The 5,923-nt window shown below is 43.6% G+C and overlaps 1 long non-coding RNA gene across 1 annotated transcript; it reads left to right on the top strand.

Moving 5' to 3' along the window:
* The first annotated feature begins 3,676 nt into the window (after positions 1 to 3,676).
* On the top strand, positions 3,677 to 5,319 carry LOC123641206. The gene is made up of 3 exons (XR_006736244.1): positions 3,677 to 3,957; positions 4,100 to 4,230; positions 4,339 to 5,319. It is a non-coding gene; the product is annotated as an uncharacterized LOC123641206 (long non-coding RNA).
* The last annotated feature ends 604 nt before the right edge of the window (positions 5,320 to 5,923 follow it).

The raw sequence follows: 5,923 nt of genomic DNA, 5'->3' as shown, positions 1-5,923 counted from the left end.
TCCAGGGAGGAAGTATTGCCTCAGCCATGCTGATGAATAGGAAACAAATAACGAGCCCTGTTCTCTTGCCTGTAGACACACTCTGGCACCCTCTCCTGGCTGAGCCTAACTGGACGCCAGCAGGTCCAGGAGGGGTGTGATTTATTTGCAGCAGCGGTCCCCAGCCTTTTGGGCACCACAGACAGGTTTCATGGAAGACAATGTGGGGGAGGGTGGAGCTCAGGTGGTGATGCAAGTGATGGGGAGTGGCTGTAAATACAGACGAAGCTTTGCTTACTCCCCCACCACTCACCTCCTGCTTTCAGCACCCCCTCCTCCTTCCTAAGTTTCATGGAAGACAATTTTTCCACAGCAGGGGTTGGGGGAATTGGGCAGGGGTTGGTGGAACTCAGTGACTGGTCCCCTTTGCATCAAAGGGAAAATTTTGTAAAATTTTATGATGGATATTTTGTAAATAAAGGTACATTTAGTTACAATTTCCCATTTTCCCTATGTATGGTGACTTTTGGGACACCCTGTACATAGAAAAGGTGGCTGAGATAAAGAGGGTTGCTACTCAATTATAAAAGTAATCATAACAGTAGACTGTGTTAGGAACTTGGTTCGGGGCAATAACCTTAAACCCTTCCTTGGTTTGGAGATCCAGGGATAGTTGGGTACTAAAGTGAGGGCATTAGGGGAATCTCGCAAATAAACACTGGAATCATTCACCAAGCTTGAGAGCCTGTTGGGATGAGAAAACAGATTTGTCTCTTATCTCCTGCTCCCTCTGTGATATATGTATGCATGCTGAAATGCAAGTGGAAAACCACCTCCTCCCACTCCCCATATTATTGGCTTCTCTCCTCTCTCCTACTGCACTCTCACCACGCAGAGAGAAAGGAATTCATATAAGTTATGTGTCTACAGCTTCACCTCAAATGGCACCAGGTGTGTGCTAAGCACTCTATCTCATATGATGTGTTACTTGGTGATCACATTGACCCTAGAAGTGGCATTATTATAACTGCTTAACAGAAAAGGGATCAGATGCACAGGAAAGTTAATTAATGGGCTGTGGGCCCAGCCAATGAGCAATAGGACCTGGACTTCAAACACTAGCATCTCTTGCTCCAGAGACCGTGCTGTTGTGTTCTGTTATTAGCACTGCCCTGCTCCCCACTCTAAAGATTCTTCCCTGACTGCATGTGTAGGGCAAATCCTGTGATCTCCAACAGCAAAACTAGGGACCTACTTGAAATCGACTCTGAGATACAGTAATCCTGTACTGTCCAATATGGTAGCCACTAGACACATATGGCTATTTAAATTTTAAATAAAATTAAGTAAAATTTAAAATTTGGTTCCTCAGTCACAGTGGCTTCATTTCAAGAGCTCAACAGATACATGTGTTTAGTGATTTTTATATTAGACAGTACAGAACATTTCTGTCATCACATAAATTTCTGCAATAAATCAATAATGAGTGAACAAAAGGTTACTCAGAAACCTAGTTTCCAAACCTAGCTCTGCACCATACTAGTTGTGCATCCATGGGCAGGTTACTTAACCTCTCTGTGCCTCAGTTGCTGCATCTGTAAAACAGGATAGTCAGGAGAGCACCTCATAGGGTTCAGGTGAGGATTAAATGAGACACTATTTCTAAAGTTATTAGCATGGTGCTTGACACATTGTGAGTTTTCAATATGTGTTACCTAAAGGGGGAAAGAGTGTCTTAGTCTGTTTTGTGTTACTATCAAGGAATGCCTGAGGCTAGATAATTTTATAAACAACAAAAGGTTTATTTGGCTCATGATTCTGATGTCTGGAAGGTTCAAGATTGGGCATCTGGCCAAGGGGGAGCTGGCATGTGCAGAGATCACATGATGAGAAAGGAAGCAAGAGAGAGAAGGGAGGTGCCAGGTTCTTTTAAATAACCAGCTACTATAAAAACTATTAGACTGGGAACTCACATACCCTGAGGGAGTCCATTGATCTGTTCAGGAGGGATCCACCTCCATGACCCAAACACCTCCCACCCCAACATTGGGGATCAAATTTCAACCTCAGGTTTGGAGGGGACCAACATGCAAACCATAGCAGTCTCTTAGCACTGACATGTGATTTTCTAAACACTCTGCCTTATGTATTTTCCCCTTGAAATTTTTATATGGGGAAGGTGGGAAGGAGTTTGTTGTAAAAGGAGGAGGATCTTGATAATTTATAACTGAAGTGCTTCATGGAGGCGAGGAGTCCTTCATTAACTCACAAGATTTTTTTATTTTACAGACATTTCTACAGCTCACACCATGCTCCAATTCTCACCTAAGCACTGAACATATATTCCCTTACTCCATCCTCCACACAAGCCTATACTTCATTTTCAATACCCTCCACATCTCTATACCTGCCACATTTTGTGACTTATCTTGATAAGTCCTGTGGGAGAGGGAAGGGGCTGACAAAGATGAAAGAATAAAATTATCCCCTTAAGACAGAGGGTAGAGAAACAAATAACTGTAGAGTATATTATCTCAGGCTAGATAATTTTGTGTGCATTATTTAATTTCAAGCAACAACTCTGTGAGATAGGTGATAATCACCCCGTTTTATAGAAGTGGAAAAAGTTAAAGAGGTTTAATAACTAGCCCAGCATCACACAGCTAGTTCAGGGTGAGAACTGGGATTCTAACCCAGTCCCACTTCCAAATCTTGCACACTTTTCATTTGCAGCTTAATGTTTGTTAAAAGGGAAAGTAGCACGTTTGCATTTTATATATAAGGTATAAATAAAAGACTATAGATACGTTGCCCTGGGGGTTAAGAGGAGGCAGGGAGTACTCCTAGCCAGGAGGATTATGAGAGGCTTCATTGAAGAAGGATCATTTGAAATAGGGCCTGAAAATGAGGAGGGTGTGGGCCCAGGAGGAGAAGATTCCAGGCAGAGGGAGAAGCACAAGCAAAGGCTCTGGCAGAACCCAGGTACGGGGTAAAGTTAGCAGTGATGGGCTGAGGAGGGGGAACTGCCTGGGTGGGGAGCAATATTTAGTCACCAATACTGTTTAGAATTGCCAGTGCATGGTCATAGTAAAAAGCAGACTGACTCTTAGTTTTATATTGCTTTTAAATTCTCTACGATTAATGCACCTGCTTTTATTATATGTATCCAGGACAAACCACTCCCATCAGCCTCTACCCTTTGGTATGCCAGTGGGAACTGGCTTTGTTTGAATAAGTTTCTCTTGAATGCCTTTCTCCATACACCTTTCTTGGCAGCACTCCAACTTCTGTGATTTCCCAGCCCGTTTTCTTCACTGTGTGCTCCCTACCCTGTGTTCCCGGGAGACACATTCTGTGAAGGACAGAGAAGTAGGCCTGGGCTTTTCTATAAGCTTTAGAAAAGTGTCACGAGTAGAGCCAGCTGCCTCTCATGCTCCACATCTGGAGTTCTTCTTTCCTAGGTGGGAAGCCTGGCTGAGATAGAAACTTTCTCTAGGATTTAAGTGATGCCCTAGAGTTAACAAAGCAATGCTAGATTGAACCAAAGGGCAGGGACCATGGGACTGGAGGAACCTTCTAAGGGCTTTTGTTACTTAGTGGGAAGTTGAGAGTGGGCTGACTTGAACATTGAATCCCTAAAGAGAAGACCATGTGGTTGACACCCACCCTATCCCATCCCCTTGGCCTTTCTCTGACTATATCCCAGGGCAAAGGAACAAGGAGGACCTCCTGCTAATTTTCACCTGCATTCTGCTCTCTGTTATGTAGTATTTCGTGACACGATCCGCTCAGGAGAGTTGGGGCGAGGCTGGCTGAGGTTCTCAAGGAGCTGAATTTTGAGTTCAGGGGATCGCGTGGCAGTGGAATGATGCCTCCTGACCTTTCAGACCTTTGAGACCTCTGGGCCATCTTAGATATCACTTCGAGCCTCCAGTCCAGGACACGACTGCCCAAGGGAATTCCAGGGAAAGGTGGCAGGTAGAGTATCCTTTCTGAGTTTTATTCCCTCTTGTCCTCCCTTCCCTCCTTTCTTTGTGTCTGCATTGCTCCATTGTGTCTCCTCCTCAAGATTCTAGGGACCACTGATGCCAGAGCATTTATTTTATGTTCTTGTCAACAGAAATACCATGGACTGCGAAGTGATGGATACCATGATGAGCTCACTGCAAGATCTCAAAGGTTCCAAGCCACTGGCTGTTCCCAGTAAATGCCACCCTTCTGGAGAGGCGGCGGGAAGCGAGCTGGTAGGAGGTGAGGAACCACCCACTCTTCCCTCTGCCCCTTTGCTCCATCAGCCTTTAGCTGGCGGATTGTTTGTGCCCACGCCTGATGGGCTTTTTCCTGTGTGTCCTTCCACAGGCCCTACCTTTTGACCAGAGGACAGACCACTTCTCAGATGTCCCAGGGAGCCACTGAAGGATAGTGAGGAAGATGCCGCTGATCCACAGGAGGCAACCACAGTAGCTGGAATCAAGAAGTACCTCAAGTGGGACTCAAGCCTGGCCTCCCTCCAGACAGAAGTTCTCTGAGCTACAGTTCTGGACTGGACTATTTTTCCTTTGCTATTACCTGTGTAACACACAGTTCTGAGCACATTTGACCAGTTGACTTTTTTTTTTTTCTGCCTATTCTTTTTCTTTTCTTGGCCCTGGGGATTACAAAAAAGAAATTGTTTTAAAAAGTATAATTCTGTACTGACATTTAGCCTTGTTTACGAACAAAATCTGTTCCTGGAGATTTTCTGAATTGCAATCCCAGGTTACCTAGTAAATGGGGCTGTGTGGTTTGATTTGTATAGTACTGATCTGTAGATTAAAATACACTTCCTTTCCTTTTTTTTTTTTTTTTTTTTTTGTTTGGATCCAGGTAATGGTCCGAGTCACATTTGCTTAGCTACTGAAACGATCTCAATGTGGTATCGCTTGGAGTTGAAATATAATCAAAGATACATTATACCTGGGGCTCTTGCACACTATTTGATGTATGTGTTACACAGCAAAGAAACACAAACATTGTAGGTTGAAATTTAATTCCTGTTTGATCCTGAAGCTAGAATGGTGAAGAAATTGTAAATATCGAAAGTGCCTTCAAATACCCTAAATGTAAGGTAGTCAACAGTAAGTGGGTAGTTTCAAAAGGCTATTTTCTAAGACAAAGTGGGAATTGGAGATCAACTGACCTCGTCAGCACCGTTGTCCAGGTCGGTCTGTCTGGATCTGCCCATTTTGGAGGAATTAAAGAACAAGGCATGCTTCTGTGATTGGGTTTATGGAAATTATGGTATTTCCGACTTCTGTAACTGCCTGCCTTGCAATAAAACACCATCAGTTGACTCAGCAATAAGGTCTCTGTCAATTTCCTGCAAAACTGTGTCCTTAGTGGCTTTGTAAGAAAGTCCAGTGTAGACCTATGAATGTTTGATCTGCCAGAGATCTCAGCTTGATCCAGCATTACTGTTCTCTCAGAAATGGCACTAAAGCTGTCCATTGTCTACACACGGGGTCAGAGTCACATGGTCGACTTCTCTACTTTTCTTGTTATAGGCAACCTTAGAAATCTCTAGTCATGGCCTAACCCTGTTAGGCAGATGTGCTGTCATCTGCCATCATGCTCTAACTCTAGAGTCCCCATTTATTTCTGTGGGGCTCTAGAACAAGCCACAAACTCTCTGAACCTCAGTTTCCTCATATACAAAATAGGGATAGATACTTCCTATAGTTGTGGTGATAAGTGCCTGTAAAAGGACATCACTTGGCTGGTACTTTCCACATTGTGAACTCATTGGGATGTGGCAACACTCAATTTGTGGTTATTTTATTTGTTAATAAAGAATTTAATGAACTTTTAAATTCCTTGCAGTTGGCCTTTAATTGAGAACACTGAGTAACCTCTGAGTAGCTTCCTAGGCCTCTTTGCTTAAAGGTACTGGAAAAAAATGTGAAAG

This window comes from Lemur catta, chromosome 1 (genome assembly GCF_020740605.2).
Source record: "Lemur catta isolate mLemCat1 chromosome 1, mLemCat1.pri, whole genome shotgun sequence".
Classification (NCBI taxonomy): domain Eukaryota; kingdom Metazoa; phylum Chordata; class Mammalia; order Primates; family Lemuridae; genus Lemur; species Lemur catta.
This window is presented reverse-complemented; position numbering and strand designations above follow the sequence as displayed.